The sequence below is a fragment of the Podarcis cretensis genome (genome assembly GCF_951804945.1).
Source record: "Podarcis cretensis genome assembly, chromosome: 10".
Classification (NCBI taxonomy): domain Eukaryota; kingdom Metazoa; phylum Chordata; class Lepidosauria; order Squamata; family Lacertidae; genus Podarcis; species Podarcis cretensis.
The window spans coordinates 49,083,513-49,099,651 of record NC_137179.1 but is presented as its reverse complement, the minus strand read 5'-3'; the positions used below and the strand labels follow the sequence as shown (position 1 = coordinate 49,099,651).

The window sequence follows — 16,139 nt, the reverse complement described above, 5'->3', positions numbered from 1 at the left end:
GCACAAAACAAGCATGGCCCCAAACTCTCCTTTTCAGTCTTCTGAAGGGGCCTGTTGTAGGGAGACCTATATTAAGTAAACAGAAAAAGAACAGGAGGAGGAATGCCGAACCATATCCATACTTATCATTTCTGCAACAGTTAACACAGAAATAGGAGAAGGGACCCTGCCTTATTTCCAGGGTTAAGACTATACAAAGCCTTGTGCGAGATAAAATGATGGGATGGGTGGATTTCCCACAAGTCGTTCTTCAGATGTAAGAGAACTCTGTTTTCTGGAACTAGCCAGCTGGGATTCTTGGTTTCACAATTCTTACTGCTTCAGTGGGTAATTTCAATTGTGTTAGTTGACTCCTGCCAAGTTCATTAACCTTTTGTGGCTTCCCCTTCCTCCCGCCTCTAACAACTTCCAGAGAAAGGAACTGTTTGTATTTGTTTTGCTAAAAGGGTGGACTTGAATTCTTGAGATGAGCCCCGCTGAGGACGGAACTTCTTGTGTTTGGTTGAACTCTTACCACCAAGGGTGACACAGTTTTGCTCTTTTGACTCTGCCAGGAGAGAATCCATCTATTTGTTTCCTCACCTGCAACAGTGTTTATTTGGATCCTGCTGTGGGGAGAAATGGACTGTCTACTTCCTTGGCTGGAAGGAAGCCCCCAGAAACTGTTCACTATCCAGAAGAGAAACGGGCTTATTTCAAATGTCTTTGTCTCTCCCTGCAGCCTAAGGATGAGTGAGCCTTTGTGTCAGGGAACATGTCTGCTGGCGTGACTTTTCTTAGAAACATAAAGGGACAAAAGCGGAGGCAAGGAGACAAAAGAAATGCACCTTGGTAGTAGAATAGAATTGTAGAGTTGGAAGGGTCCACAAGGGTCATCTAGTCCAACCCCTGCAATGCAGGAATGTTTTTGCCCAGCTTGGGGCTTGACCCTGCAACCCTGAGAAGAGAAAATTTTCAAATAGCTTACTTCATATGGTTCTCACTTGGAGTCGATTCCGGCAAATGCCTGGCTAGTGTAGTAGCATAGTGGATAAGGGCTAGGTAAGAGATTGTGCTTGTGTGTTTGATTGCCAAACTGTGGTTTATCAGTTAGATAAATTACTGTTTGGTGATTAATAGGGAGCATGACATCTGCAAATAGTCTGAGACATTGCAATGGAAACTCCGATAAATCTCAAATCAGATCCAAATTATAATACAAAACAACAAACAAACCCCTAGCATCAAAAAGAGACTTCCATGATAAACATATCTATCCCTTCTTTATGATCTTTTCAGCCATAGGTCAAGGCAAATAACTTTTTATGCATCCAGGTTTTGGGGTTTAAATGTACATTATGCTGCCTCTGTGCAGGAATTTCATTTTTTGTGTTCTCTCTCTCTCTCTCTCTCTCTCTCTCTCTCTCTCTCTCTCTCTTATTGTTGGTTTTTCTATTGTCCCTTAGTTGGATTAATTCCATAAATTTAATTCTGTCAGTTGCTTGATCCGTTTTATCTGCCCAATTTTTCATCTGAATAAAACAATAAGTCTGACGAAGAAAAAGGCTTTCTTTGTTTTTAGATGATGTAGGGGCACATCATATCAGGCACTAGCTTTGAAGAAATTTCCCCTGATGTATGTCATAGAAGGGGAAAGCTTCTTTTAAAATGGTGCCTGCTGCTTACGGTTTTTGAAAGTAATTGCGCAAAAACAACTTACAAGTTTTTTTGTCTTCTAAAAAACAAAAACAAAATGTAAGATCTGCTGCTGTGTTCATCTGTGGGACCTTTTTGTTTTATCAAGATTTTTTTAAAAAATAAATAAATGAACGGAAATAGTTCATTGATTGAATTTTCAAAGTCTAGCATTCAGAAGACTTGTAGTGCTGAGCTGCAGTAGGTCACGCCCAGTAGCAGATTCCACTGAGCAACAGGTCAATGGAGACAAAGTGGTACCTCAGGTTAAGTACTTAATTCATTCCGGAGGTCCGTTCTTAACCTGAAACTGTTCTTAACCTGAAGCACCACTTTAGCCTATGGGGCCTCCTGCCGCCGCACCCCCGGAGCACAATTTCTGTTCTTATCCTGAAGCAAAGTTCTTAACCCAAGGTACTATTTCTGGGTTAGCGGAGTCTGTAACCTGAAACATATGTAACCCGAGGTACCACTGTATATAGAAGACACTCTGAACGAGATACATATATTCCAAGATTTCTGTTTCATGACTGTCTCTGTCTGTCTGTCTTTCTGTTTTATTTCTCACCCACCTGTGAGTTTAGTCCAGGACTTACACCGTAGCCTGCACTGAATTCTTTCTGATTGGTTGATCGAAACTCCCTTCTTATTGACTATCGCCTGTCATCTAAAACTTCAGCCAGGACACAGCCAGTATCTGGGTAACATGATGAGCTTTTTGGTTGACAAGAGATGCTGCATATTGTTATGAATTGGTTTTGACTCGAACTGCAGCCTAAACAGCAGATCCTGACACCTTTTGCCTTACCTCTCAAAATACCTGGCCCTCTGTGTTGCAAACTTATGGGCAGTATCTGGGGATGTTGTCCAGCTTGCAGTTCGCTGGTTTGCAGTACTTTCAGGGTAGGGGGTGGGTGGGTTAAAGGTCTGTTGCAGAGACCCGTGGCGTGTTGTTTTGATAATATGTGGTGGCTTGCTGTCTGGATTCCTGTTAAATTCAGGGTCATTATGCTGGAATAACAGCCCTAGTATCTCTTGTTTAATATGGAGCAAAGGTTAAGTATCTAATAGGTGGTAAGCAGGACTTTGCGTAAATAGGGCTTGGGAATGACTTCCACGAATGAAAACTGTTAAGGAATGCATCCATTGTTGTAAACAGAGGAGCCCGCTGAGCTCTATGCTGTGATTTTGTGTTATTTCTGACATGATTTCCTTATATAGTTCTCTCCACCCTGAAAATTCTGTGCTTTTATAACCATAATAATTATACTGGATGCCCTAAAGAAATTTATCTTATGATCACATAACACTGGAAAAATAAAATGTTCTCTACCTTTTAAGCTTTAACCTTCGTCCTACTTAACACAGTCAAGCATGCAGCTATTAAATAATTCTGATACCCTGTCTTATTATTACTTAATCCTGGCATGCCACTGTTATCTAAGCTAATAAATCTTCAGCTGTATGTGTTGGAGCTATGCAAATAATTCATTAAAAAGTTCTTTGTTCAATGACAGTTGCATCCTTTTTTTCCTCTTTTTTGAAAAAATAATGAGAGAATGAGAAAGGTATTCTTTCTCAATCAAGACACTCCTTTAGTTTCTGTTGCAAGGTTGTTGTTTTCTTCACCCAGGTTTGCAAGCCTCTGTTGCACTCACCACCCAAGTTCAGGGGAAAGATTTTCCATGACATTTCTATGCTCAGAAATGGATTCAGTCACTACTGGATGTCTTAAATCTTCCAGCTGGGCCCCAAATAAGTGGGGGTCTTGAAGTCACCAAGAGACCCTGATCTCTCAACTGCAGCATACATGCCATGGATGGATCTCTTCTCTCTTCTGATACACAGATCCCAAGGAGAGCCAGAGCCACACCAAGCAGGCTGCAATCATTTCAGAAGCTATGATTTTGCACACAGAGATCCTGTCGCAAAAAACTGCTGTTGTCTTTGCCCAGCCTAACTTTGCATGTACACGTTAGGTAGTGTAAATGACTATTGTGAGAGCCAGTGTGGTGCAGTGGTTAAGAGCTGTGGACTTGTAATCTGGTGAACCGGGTTCGCGTCTCCGCTCCTCCACATGCAGCTGCTGGGTGACCTTGGGCTAGTCACACTTCTCTGAAGTCTCTCAGCCCCACTCACCTCACAGAGTGTTTGTTGTGGGGGAGGAAGGGAAAGGAGAATGTTAACCGCTTTGCGACTCCTTAGGGAAGTGATAAAGCAGGATATCAAATCCAAACTCTTCTTCTTCCTCTATTGCTTCTGAACAGCGATACTGCATGATCCTGGATGCACAGAAGCAGGCAGGGTGCCAGCCTAGACTACAGCCTTGGTACAGTTGGAGTCTTCCCTTCTTTCCATGTCCTCAGATGACTCAGACTGGTTAGCCAGGAAGCTTCATTCTGCACTCCGCTTCTAAGCCCAAGTTTGTGCCAGTACCTAGGCTACAAGACCGAGCCTGTCAGGAATTCCCCTTAAAAACTAGTCCTGTCCTGTTAATCAATTTCCCCTGGTGGTAAGATTCCAGTTGAATGTATGCTCACAGTAGTAAAGTAACATTACAGTTTAAAAACCAAACTGGGTGTTATAAAAGCAGAGTGCCCTTTTTACTGCTATATGATAAGGGGGTGGGGAACATTATAATGGCAACAGCTGCCCATGAAGTATGTGGTATCATATTCATCATATGTGTTTGGAAGTTTCAATGTAGCACATATCCTATATTCCTTTTTCATCTCCAGGACAGTTTATTAGTAGAAAAGGGACAATTAACAAGTTTAGAAGATGAACAACTAAGAAGGATATGGTAGTAAAATAACCACCATCATATTAGGGGATTATATAGTGTCCTGAAATATGAAGGTTGCTGTGTGAAAACCAAAGCAGCTAACAAGACATTTAGTATCAATATGTACACTCAAAATCATTATAAACGTAAACTCGTCTTTCTGGGAAAGCTTGTAAAAGTGAACATTAGCATTTGTATTTTATGGCATGTATACCATGCTGGGTCTTTTCTAACTTGTCTTCCACAAGGCTGGTTGATGCCCCAGTGCTGAAGGACCTGATGCCCCAGTGCTGAAGGACCTGATCCAAGAAAGGAGGAGGAGTGGCGTTATATGTCAGGGATGTGTATACCTGTGAAGAGATCCAAGATTTAGAACCTCAAAGCCAAAGTGAGAGCATTTGGGTCAAAATTAAGGGAGAGATGAATAACAGGGACCTCATTGTGGGAGTTTACTATAGATCCCCAAGCCAAACAGAGACATAGATGATGCCTTCCTGGAACAGGTAGCCAAGCATGCAAAAGGAAGGGAGATAGTAGTAATGGGGGACTTCAATTACCCGGATATTTGCTGGATGTCAAACTCAGCCAAGAGCATAAGGTCAAACAGATTCCTCACTGGCCTTGCAGACAACTTCATTGTCCAGAAAGTGGGAGAAGCAACAAGAGGAACAGCCATTTTAGATCTGGTCCTAACCAATGTTGATGACCTGGTTAGTGGGGTAGAAGTGGAAGGATCATTAGGCGCGAGTGATCATGCTCTTCTGAAGTTTACTATACAGCGGAAAGGAGCAGCCAAGCATACTAGGACTCAATTTCTTGACTTTAAGAAAGCCGACTTCATAAAACTTAGGGAAGTGCTGGGTGAGATCCCATGGTCAGTAATACTAAAAGGAAAGGGAGTTCATGATGGCTGGGAGTTTGTTAAGAGGGAGATAGTAAAAGCACAACTTCAGGCAATACCAATGAGACGGAAACATGGAAGGTGCCTAAAGAAGCCAGGGTGGCTATCTAAAGAACTTTTAACTGAGTTAAGATTAAAAAAGGATGTGTACAAAAAATGGAAAAGGGGGGAAACCACCAAAGAGGAATTCAAACAAATAACCAGCACGTGTAGACACAAAGTCAGAAAAGCTAAAGCACAGAATGAACTCAGGCTTGCTAGAGAGGTTAAAAGCAACAAAAAAGGCTTTTATGGGTATGTTCGTAGCAAAAGGAAGAACAAAGAAACAGTGGGGGTCACTCAGAGGAGAAGATGGTGAAATGCAAACAGGGGACACAGAAAGGGCTGAACTCCTCAATGCCTTCTTTTCCTCAGTCTTCTCCGATAAAGAAAACAATGCCCGACCTGAAGAATTTGGAGCAAATGATTCAGCAGAGGAAACACAGCCCAGAATAACTCAGGAGATAGTACAAGAATACTTGGCTAGTTTAGATGTATTCAAGTCTCCAGGGCCAGATGAACTGCATCCAAGAGTATTAAAAGAACTGGCAGATGTGATCTCAGAACCACTGGCAGTCATCTTTGAGAATTCCTGGAGAACAGGCGAAGTCCCGGCAGACTGGAGGAGGGCAAATGTTGTCCCTATTTTAAAAAAAGGGGAAAGAGAGGACCCAAATAATTACCGCCCAGTCAGTCTGACATCAATACCAGGGAAGATTCTGGAGCAGATCATTAAGCAAACAGTTTGTGAGCACCTAGAAAGGAATACTGTGATCACCAATAGTCAGCATGGATTTCTGAAAAATAAGTCGTGTCAGACTAACCTGATCTCGTTTTTTGACAGAATTACAAGCCTGGTAGATGAAGGGAACGCAGTAGATGTAGCCTACCTTGATTTCAGCAAGGCATTTGACAAGGTGCCCCATGATATTCTTGTAAAGAAGCTGGTAAAATGCGGTCTTGACTATGCTACCACTCAGTGGATTTGTAACTGGCTGACTGACCGAACCCAAAGGGTGCTCATCAATGGTTCTTCTTCATCCTGGAGAAGAGTGACTAGTGGGGTGCCACAGGGTTCTGTCTTGGGCCCGGTCTTATTCAACATCTTTATCAACGACTTGGATGATGGACTCAGGGGCATCCTGATCAAATTTGCAGATGACACCAAACTGGGAGGGGTGGTTAACATCCCAGAGGACAGGATCACACTTCAAAACGACCTTGACAGATTAGAGAACTGGGCCAAAACAAACAAGATGAATTTTAATAGGGAGAAATGTAAAGTATTGCACTTGGGCAAAAAAAATGAGAGGCACAAATACAAGATGGGTGACACCTGGCTTGAGAGCAGTACATGTGAAAAGGATCTAGGAGTCTTGGTTGACCACAAACTTGACATGAGCCAACAGTGTGACGCGGCAGCTAAAAAAGCCAATGCAATTCTGGGCTGCATCAATAGGAGTATTGCATCTAGATCAAGAGAAGTAATAGTGCCACTGTATTCTGCTCTGGTCAGACCTCACCTGGAGTACTGTGTCCAGTTCTGGGCACCACAGTTCAAGAAGGACACTGACAAACTGGAACGTGTCCAGAGGAGGGCAACCAAAATGCTCAAAGGCCTGGAAACGATGCCTTATGAGGAACGGCTAAGGGAGCTGGGCATGTTTAGCCTGGAGAAGAGGAGGTTAAGGGGGGATATGATAGCCATGTTCAAACATATAAAAGGATGTCACATAGAGGAGGGAGAAAGGTTGTTTTCTGCTGCTCCAGAGAAGCGGACACGGAGCAATGGTTCCAAACTACAAGAAAGAAGATTCCACCTAAATATTAGGAAGAACTTCCTGACAGTAAGAGCTGTTCGACAGTGGAATTTGCTGCCAAGGTGTGTGGTGGAGTCTCCTTCTTTGGAGGTCTTTAAGCAGAGGCTTGACAACCATATGTCAGGAGTGCTCTGATGGTGTTTCCTGCTTGGCAGGGGGTTGGACTCGATGGCCCTTGTGGTCTCTTCCAACTCTATGATTCTATGATTCTATGATTCTAAGTTGCCTCAAAACAAACCTTTCATTGTGGCACCACAAGGATGTAGATGACTGTAGTGAATGGGCAGGTATAGAGAAACTAAGGCAAGTCTTAAGCTATGTTAGTGCCAAGTTGTGCAGGGGCTTTGTATACTAATGGTAAATTCGGTCCGTTAGCATATTGGCTTCCTATCCTATGCAAATTGTGTGGGGCTTGATATTTGTTGTTGTTTAGTCGTTTAGTTGTGTCCAACTCTTCATGACCCCATGGACCAGAGCATGCCAGGCACTCCTGTCTTCCACTGCCTCCCGCAGTTTGGTCAAACTCATGCTGGTAGCTTCGAGAACACTGTCCAACCATCTCATCCTCTGTCGTCCCCTTCTCCTTGTGCCCTCAATCTCTCCCAAGATTGATATAGACTGTGACAATGGGGGGGGGGGAGCAGGGAAATGTTAACCCCTAACTGCAGTCCCTGTCCCTCCCCTACATCTGTTCAGAGAGTTTAGGGAGCCTTCCAAACAACATGGACAATTGTATGAGAGGGGCACAGGGAGGCTGTAGCGGGAAGGAAGAATCTGCAGAAAATCACCTCTGCTTCTCTCACACTAGCACACCTTTCCATTATATCAAAATCCATCACACATAATGATTCACACACGCCCTCTTAATAAGACTTGCTTCTTATCCTCTTAATGCACAAAGTCTGGTCTGAAAAAAGATGGTCTAGTTTTCTAATAAAGTCTGACCCCAAGGAGCTGCTAAATTCTCCCAAATAAATGCTACCCTGCTAGAGACTTTGCAACGCTGTGTCGCTTATATAAAGAAACTTAATTTTTATTTTACTGCTGCATTTCTGAGGTTATAGAAATGATTTTCTGTGTGACTTCCACATGCAGCACCATTGCTTTGTGGACTGAATATTATTTTATAGTTGAGTCACTCCTGCAAATATATATTATAGAATTGTGACTGTGACTCTAAACAAGGGTATTGTTTCATTCATTAAAAATATAATACTTCAGTGCTTTTAATAAATGATCATTATCTCTGTGAAGTAGCACAAAAGGGTTTAAAAAGAAGTCCTCGTAACCTTCTGCACTAAGTAGTCTGAGATGCCTTTTCAGTTTTCAATTGGTTGCCTAAAATAAACAAACAGCATGCTTTATCACCGACCAATCAGGATTACAAAAGGGCTTTAAATGCTCATACTAAAGTTTCTATAGCCAGGAGAGTTAATTATTGTCTTTGGACAGAGGTCTTCTACCAGGTAATTCACCACTTTCTCTTCCAGTTTTACTTAAAGATAGCAGACAATGTTGGACCATAATAATGGATATTAATAATTAGCAGTAATGAAATGATTATGGGTTGTTTTGCATTGTGCTAGCATGTTGGTGTAATTGTTTAACTGCATGTATCACATGTATATTAGGTCTTTTAGGCTGCAACTCTGTAGACACTTACGTGAATTCAAGTTCCATTGAATTTAGTGGGGCATACTCCTGAGCAAATGTGTTTACATACCTCTAGCCCCAGCCTTTTCAAAATCAGATGTTTTCCTAGTCATTTCAACATAACAAATGCAACAATTTTACTGTGTTACAGGTGATGATGGAAACCTTTTCATGAATAATTTGAAGAGTATGTGAAAGGCCCGGTTATGAATTTTTCCAAGTTCTCATTTTTATTAAGAAATAATATTTTTTAGATATTCTTGTGATATAGTTTCCTTTGGAAATCAATCTATATATTTATTCCTTCTCTTAACTGACGGTGTTTGCCTGATTTATCTGTTCACCAAAGCCTTTGCCTAAATTAGAGAGCCTAACAATTTTCATGAAAGCTAATCACTTATGCAGCTAAAAAAAAAAAAAGCTCTAAAAATTAATCAACCTGTACCTGTTTCATCAAATTGGCAATACCTTTGAGTAATTAATGAAACACTACCTGCTACAATGATGAAATGTCTGCATAATTCACAAAGGGCTGTGGTTATTTTGCAGATTTGACAAATGAGCTTGAAAATTCACCAGTTAGGCAGGAGATTTGCTTTATTCCTTATTTGTTGATTCCTGAGATTAGGCTGAACTTTAGTTTATTTCATGACCTATTAAGACATTGCTGATTTTCCCGAATTAGTCAGGGACTTCATTTAAACTGTGAGAGTCAGGCAGAAGTAGTCAGAATTTTATGTTGCAAGCAGAAGAGCTTCATTTCAGCAATTTATATACAGTACTGTTGAAACTTGCTCAAATTACCACTATTAAACATTTATTTAGTGCCAATCGTTGTGCTGTATGATGTTACCAGTTATACATGGAACAACTTTTCATGACATAAAGCAGTATTTTGATTTTAAACGTAAAACCATTTATGATTACTATTTTACAAATATAGCAATTGACAGTATACTTTTCACAGTGCAATCCCGAACATGCATACTTAGAAGTAAGTTCCATTGATCTTCATGATGTTTAAACCCAGATCATATAGGAATGGAGCCTTAGGGTGTAATCCAATTCTCTCATACCTGGGAGTAAATTCCATTGAATTAAATGCGTAGGCATGTAAGATTGCATTGCCAGCATGTATACATCTGTAGATGACAATAATCTGGGAAATTATCCATTGTTATGCATATTGAGACTACTTCCAGACTAGATTTAGTCAATGTATTTGTACATTAAGTAAAACCGAGTGGGTGGAGGATTTAATTAATGCATGCTGGATGGAAAGGGGGAAATGAATAGACTAGGCAAGTGAAAAAAGAAAAATGAGGACTGTAAAGCAAAAATTTATGCTGGATTTCAAGGTGAGGACAAAAAGTGGAAATATAAAGTGAAAGGGACAAGTGGCAATAAAAGAGACCCGACTAAAGAGCTGGATGTGCTTGAAACAGCATCCAAGAAAGATGTTGAATGGTTTCGCAGAATAAGAAGGGGGAAAAAGAGACTCATAATGCAGGACATCAGAAATGAATAATCTTTTATGAAATAGTCCAACTTTTATAAGCATGCATTGCCTTGTTAAATAGATACATCTCAAGGTGAGACACCTGATACGATTTCTGCCAAGACCACTGTTATTTTCCCAATCCAGAGATCCACGTGTGCTTCTGAGACAAACAAAATTATTCGAAAACATTTATCTTAGGTCTTTTAAAAAAGGGGGTGGGTGTTTAAGAAGTTGCATTTGTTTTGGTAGCACACAATTTCATATCACTTTGGTGCCCAAACTATACACTTTCATTATAGCATGCTTACTAACAGCCTCTGAGGGTGCTGCAAAAGAGATTGGCCAGAAATCCACTGTGCTTCAAGGCATCATATTTATTTCATTTCTAGACCACCCATTGAGCCAAATCCTCTGGGCAGTTTACAGAAATATAAGCAATATAATATCATCCATAAAGCCATATCAATGCAAAAACTCAACATCCACTATAAAATGTTACTAAGAAGCAACATAAAAACAGACTAGCATAAAATTAGCAGGAAAAACCAGCAAGAGAAAGCATTTCATGCTTTGACATTTTTTTAAAAAAAAATCCAACTGAAACTAAAAGGCCTTGTTGAATAATAAAAAAGTTAAATTCACTTGGCCTTGAAAATAACATAATATAGGTGCTAGTAAAACCTTTTGAAGGGACATGGGTGGTGCTGTGGGTTAAACCACAGAGCCTAGGACTTGCCAATCAGAAGGTCGGCGGTTCGAATCCCTGCGACAGGGTGAGCTCCCATTGCTCGGTCCCAGCTCCTGTCAACCTAGCAGTTTGAAAGCACGTCAAAGTGCAAGTAGATAAATAGGTACCGCTCCGGCGGGAAGGTAAACAGCGTTTCCGTGCGCTGCTCTGGTTTCGCCAGAAGCGGCTTAGTCATGCTGGCCACATGACCCGGAAGCTGTACGCCGGCTCCCTCAGCCAATAAAGCGAGATGAGCACCGTAACCCCACGACTGGACCTAACGGTCAGAGGTCCCTTTACCTTTAAAAACTTTGGGGGGGGGAGATATTCCATAACTGGGGTGCAACCACCAAGAAGCCTCTCTTGATGCCTGGCCATATACAGGCTGGGAATGCATATGAGAATCCTAACATAGTAATGTTTGTACTACTGACAGAAAGTTATACAGTTGGACCTGCTGTCCTTACTGAGTAAACTTCAAAATATGAGTACTGAGCATGCCATTTGAACAGATGTTCTCTTCAGATGCAAAGTAGTTATACCACCGCTCCAGGTGAATGTTGAGTTCTAGAGATTACAAATAAATTGTTGATCATTCGGAGAAGGGTACAGTTAAGACACTGGCATTCTTGCAGGATCTTGATCAGATCCAGCCAGGCACCTCTTACATTCTTAAGTGATCCTGAATATATTAGGGTAAGATGACCCTGCTAGATCAAGCCAAAAGTTCACCAAGGTAGTCAGCAAGAAGAATTTGAGTGCAACTGCACTCTCTGCGTATGCGATTCCCAGCAATTGGTATTCAAAGACATACTCTCACAACGAAGGTGGAACAGATCTATTGTGGCTAGTAGCCATTGATATTCCTTCACCTTTAAGTAGAACTTTAAGATCCCCAAGGCCTGTGTCTCTGTTTAGTATTCCTTATGCTCTTAGTGGTTCCTGAAAAGTTGCTTTAAAAGTAGCACACAAATTGACTTGCCAGGATACCTTCCCGTTTTGTCAAACAGCCAGAGAGAGAGAACAAGAGACTTAGTTTTGTAGCATTTTTCAGTTCCTCCTGGGTAGCCTCAGAGGAAGGAAACGTCTTGCCTGACCCACTTAGTATCAGACACATTGGGATGTAAGGTGGGTGGGATAAGCAAGAGCACACTGTGCCATAAAACCACACTAGAATAATAAGAATGTAGTTGGTTTTATGGTACTGACATTGCGTCTGACAATCCATTTTTGATCTCCTATTACAATGCAAGGAAGTAAGGAGATAAAAATTATCAGGAAACCAAGAGTATCCAGAAACTGCAGAAACACAAACAGGAAAGCAAGATGGGATGAACTGGAGAAAGCATGGGATTCTTATGCAGAAAAAAATATTCCTATTTGAAACTGATGTTATCTATGTGCTCACAGGGCACCCCCAGGGAAGCACATAAGTAGGTTAATAACATGTTTTGCAAGAAAGAATTAGTGTTAAGTTGCAGGTACAGTGGAGCATATGCTTTGAATGCTCAGGCTCCCAGTGAATGGGGCATCACAAATGATGTGAGAGACAACAAAAAGTTTAAAATGGCATATGGATCCAGACTTACCAATAGTGGAACTCTACTAATAGGACCGGGACGCAGGTGGCGCTGTGGTCTAAACCACAGAGCCTAGGGCTTGCCAATCAGAAGGTTGGCGGTTTGAATCCCCGCAACGGGGTGAGCTCCCATTTCTCGGTCCCTGCTCCTGCCAACCTAACAGTTCGAAAGCACGCCAAAGTGCAAGTAGATAAATAGGTACCGCTCCGGCGGGAAGGTAAACGGCGTTTCTGTGCACTGCTCTGGTTCGCCAAAGCAGCTTAGTCATGCTCGCCACATGACCCGGAAGCTGTACGCCGGCTCCCTCAGCCAATAAAGCGAGATGAGCACCGCAACCCCAGAGTCGTCCATGACTGGACCTAACGGTCAGGGGTCCCTTTACCTTTACCGTACTAATTTTCCGCTGATTCCTCGCAGCCCCCTGTTTTATCCCCAAGGTTGTTCCTGGGGTGGGGGGTGTATGGACAGACCTATGAAGGTCACCTTTCCTTTCCTCCAGCAGCAGCCTCTGCTGGCTCGGAATCCCTTGCATAATGGAAGGAGCCCTTCCATTCACAAAAGGGCATGGCTGGATATGTCCCAGAATCTTTCAATGCCCTAATATATACAGGCACATGTAAAATATGACAATGCTTAAGTTTAGTATGGGTGATCTTTATCAGACATAAATTTAGTGGCAAACAGCCTATATCGTAGGAGAGAATTGAAGCCATAATGCTGCTTTCCCTTGTTTGTTCTTTTTAAAATTGAAACTACCCAAATCTTATGCCTCCATTTTGCATTTAAGCCTATAATCCTAAACACACTATCTTGGAAATAAATCTTCCGTGAATTCACTTACTATATGTGCACTTCATTTTCTTATTTCTTGAAAGGAATTCTGGACAATTAAGTCTGTCTTCCTACACATGCAGAGAACATCTAGTATGGAAACAGCATTTGGAATAATATTATGAATGCTTTCAAAAGAACAAAGAACAAACTCACTGAAAAGCTTTAAAAGAAAATACCATTGCTCTGACTTGCCTTTTATTTGTGTAGCCTGAAGTAGAAATCACCCAAGTTGTTTCTGGGTTAATTATATTATTTTTACTTTAGATGACAACATTGCAGTTGGGAAAGAGGAAGGGAGGAAAGAGAGATCAAATGGGCTTTGCTGAAAAAGATAGGATTTAAACTGTCAACTTTGTAGGTTCCATTTGTGCTACGCTATTATGTGAGGCAATGGTTCTTACTACTTTACTTGTTCTCAAAATGCAGTAACTCTCGCCTACTGAAAATGCTTCAGGGTCGAACCAATAAAAATAATTTGAATTTTCTAAATAACTATTGCTTTTAGAGGATGCATTTGAGCAAGAAGTCGGCTCCCCACTTCAAAGAATAGTTAATGGTCTTCAGATTCTTCTCTCTCCATGTGCGCCCTGAATCATAGATTTCACTGACATGCGCATGAAAATGTACCGTTCGTTGTGAGCAGGCAATTTTTACCTCAGTCTTTTATGTAGTTTTGAATAAGTGTGTCTCTATTGCAGTTATAATGAACTTTGTTGAAAATCTACGGTATGTCCATTCGTACATGGAGGATTAAGGCAAGAGGGAAATGGTTGCCATAGCAGATCAACAGTATCACTGAAGGTATTACCTGCCACAAATCTGCCAGGGAGATGCCCCCTCTTTGTTAGCTCTGGTGCTGCTAATGTCACTGCAGCCAACGACTGAAGGGAGAAAGGACAGTGTATGAAGTATCAGAGAGAACAGGAGATAGAGCCCCTATGTATCTCAAGGCAACCTTCCAGACTGCATGCCCTGCACGTTATGAACTAGGCAGCACTTACAAAGAGCATCCAAAAAGGTGGCAGTCGGGTCTGTAAGTCAATAAACCAGAACATGGTTAAATTCCAATACATGGAGAACCATGATGGAAGGAAGCATGCACCCACTTGTCCACAGCACAAGTCAATTTTTGACCCTGAGGCTTTCAGAGATGCAGCTCAACTCATGGCACTTTAGGAAGTGGAGCCATTTCAGACAGGTATGGAAGGGAGAGGTCGAGTGATAAGGAGAGGGAATGTCAACATTTCCATGGTCAATAGCTTCGTCGTGTCAGGAGCCCCAAACCCATTGATTTCACAGGCTGGAAGGCCCATGTTCTGTCAAGTCAGGGGTCAGAGGTTTGCTATGACAACAGGCTCTCTTTATATTATTATTGGAACGCCCTTCCACTTCCCTTTTGTGAGGCAGAAATTGGGGCAGGCTTAAAATACCTTCTGAAGATCCATCTATTTAAGCAGGCTTTCCCTTGCTCATAAGATACATCACACTGCTCTACTTTATTATGCATTGACATTTAATTGATGCCTTATGTGTTATTTCTAATGTATTTTTGCTTATCATGTTGCATGTAGACTTTTTAAAATAACCTTACTGTGTTTTTATGTATGTGTTTTGTATGCTTAGGAATTTGGCTATTAAGTGGTACATAAATCACCTTCCTGTTTATTGGCTGAAAATAGGAGTATTTAAAAACAACAACAACCAGGTTGACAACACCAGCCATGTAGTTCATAAACATACACAAAACACATACACAGATGCAGCCAAAAAAAGGCTTGAGAAAGAGGTAAAAGACATGCTTTGCCCAGTTACTTCTGGTCCAAGCACTGTTGCCCCTGTGTTAAAATCTACTGGGAAAGGTCAATGCAAAATGAGGAAAATTTAAACACCTTGTATAGTATACAGAAAACACTTTATTCTCAAATGCCATTATGCATTGAGCAGATCGACCAAAGAGCTGTTCGCACAGCTGCAATTCCCCATTTTCCTTTCAAAATTTGGGTCATAGTCATTAAAAGTTGCTGCATGGGAGTTTGCTATTACCTAGTCGTCAAATAATTCCCAACTTGTAGCTGGGCATTTTATTCTGCCGGGGGGGGGGGGATAGAGAGAGAGAACTGAGAGAGCCCTCATAACTGGCTTTTTAAAGTTCATTACACCTTCATTCTGACACAAATGCTCCTCCAGCTCTCAGATGACAAATGTTACTGAGAGATTTTTATGGGCTTGTTGCAATTTTAATTTTAGTGTGCATTGTTCTACATTTTCACTTGAGGGAATTGCATTATAATTTTCCCGCTCTTGGTACTGGTTTCTTCAGACTTCATTTATTACATTTATATTTTGCCAAAATGTATCCAGAATAAGAAAGGGGGTAACAAAAAAGAAAATGTTTCAAAAGAATGTAAGTTTTGTTAACCCCAAATGACAATAGTAGAAATCTTGCCCCAGAAAACCAGGAAACAAAATGGTGTTTTCTTTCTGCTATTTTCTTCTTGCATACACTTGCTGTAAGAGTTTCTAAAGTCACATTTCCCCCAAACAATTGTCCAAAACCCCCCACAAAATCTAGCAACAATGAATCTTTCTTTTCCTTCTTTGTAGTAATGAAACCACATTTGTAGA

At 41.3% G+C, this 16,139-nt stretch overlaps 1 protein-coding gene and 1 long non-coding RNA gene across 4 annotated transcripts in view; one reads left to right on the top strand and one right to left on the bottom strand.

The window, feature by feature from the left end:
• Positions 1 to 2,554, bottom strand: part of LOC307226047 — a 348,766-nt gene extending 346,212 nt beyond the window's left edge. Inside the window, exon 1 of the long non-coding RNA XR_013843291.1 lies at positions 2,084 to 2,554. This is a non-coding gene — a long non-coding RNA (uncharacterized lncRNA). The remainder of the gene's footprint in view (positions 1 to 2,083) is intronic.
• The window catches only part of SLC16A7 (solute carrier family 16 member 7), a 113,925-nt gene that overhangs the window by 17,744 nt on the left and 80,042 nt on the right, over positions 1 to 16,139 (top strand). Inside the window, exon 1 of one of the 3 annotated variants that reach the window (XM_079994301.1) lies at positions 8,629 to 8,685. The exons of the other annotated variants lie outside the window; for them this stretch is intronic. The gene's annotated coding sequence lies outside the window, so the exon portion shown is untranslated. Of the gene's footprint in view, positions 1 to 8,628; positions 8,686 to 16,139 lie in introns of those variants that run through there. 3 annotated transcript variants of the gene reach the window in all.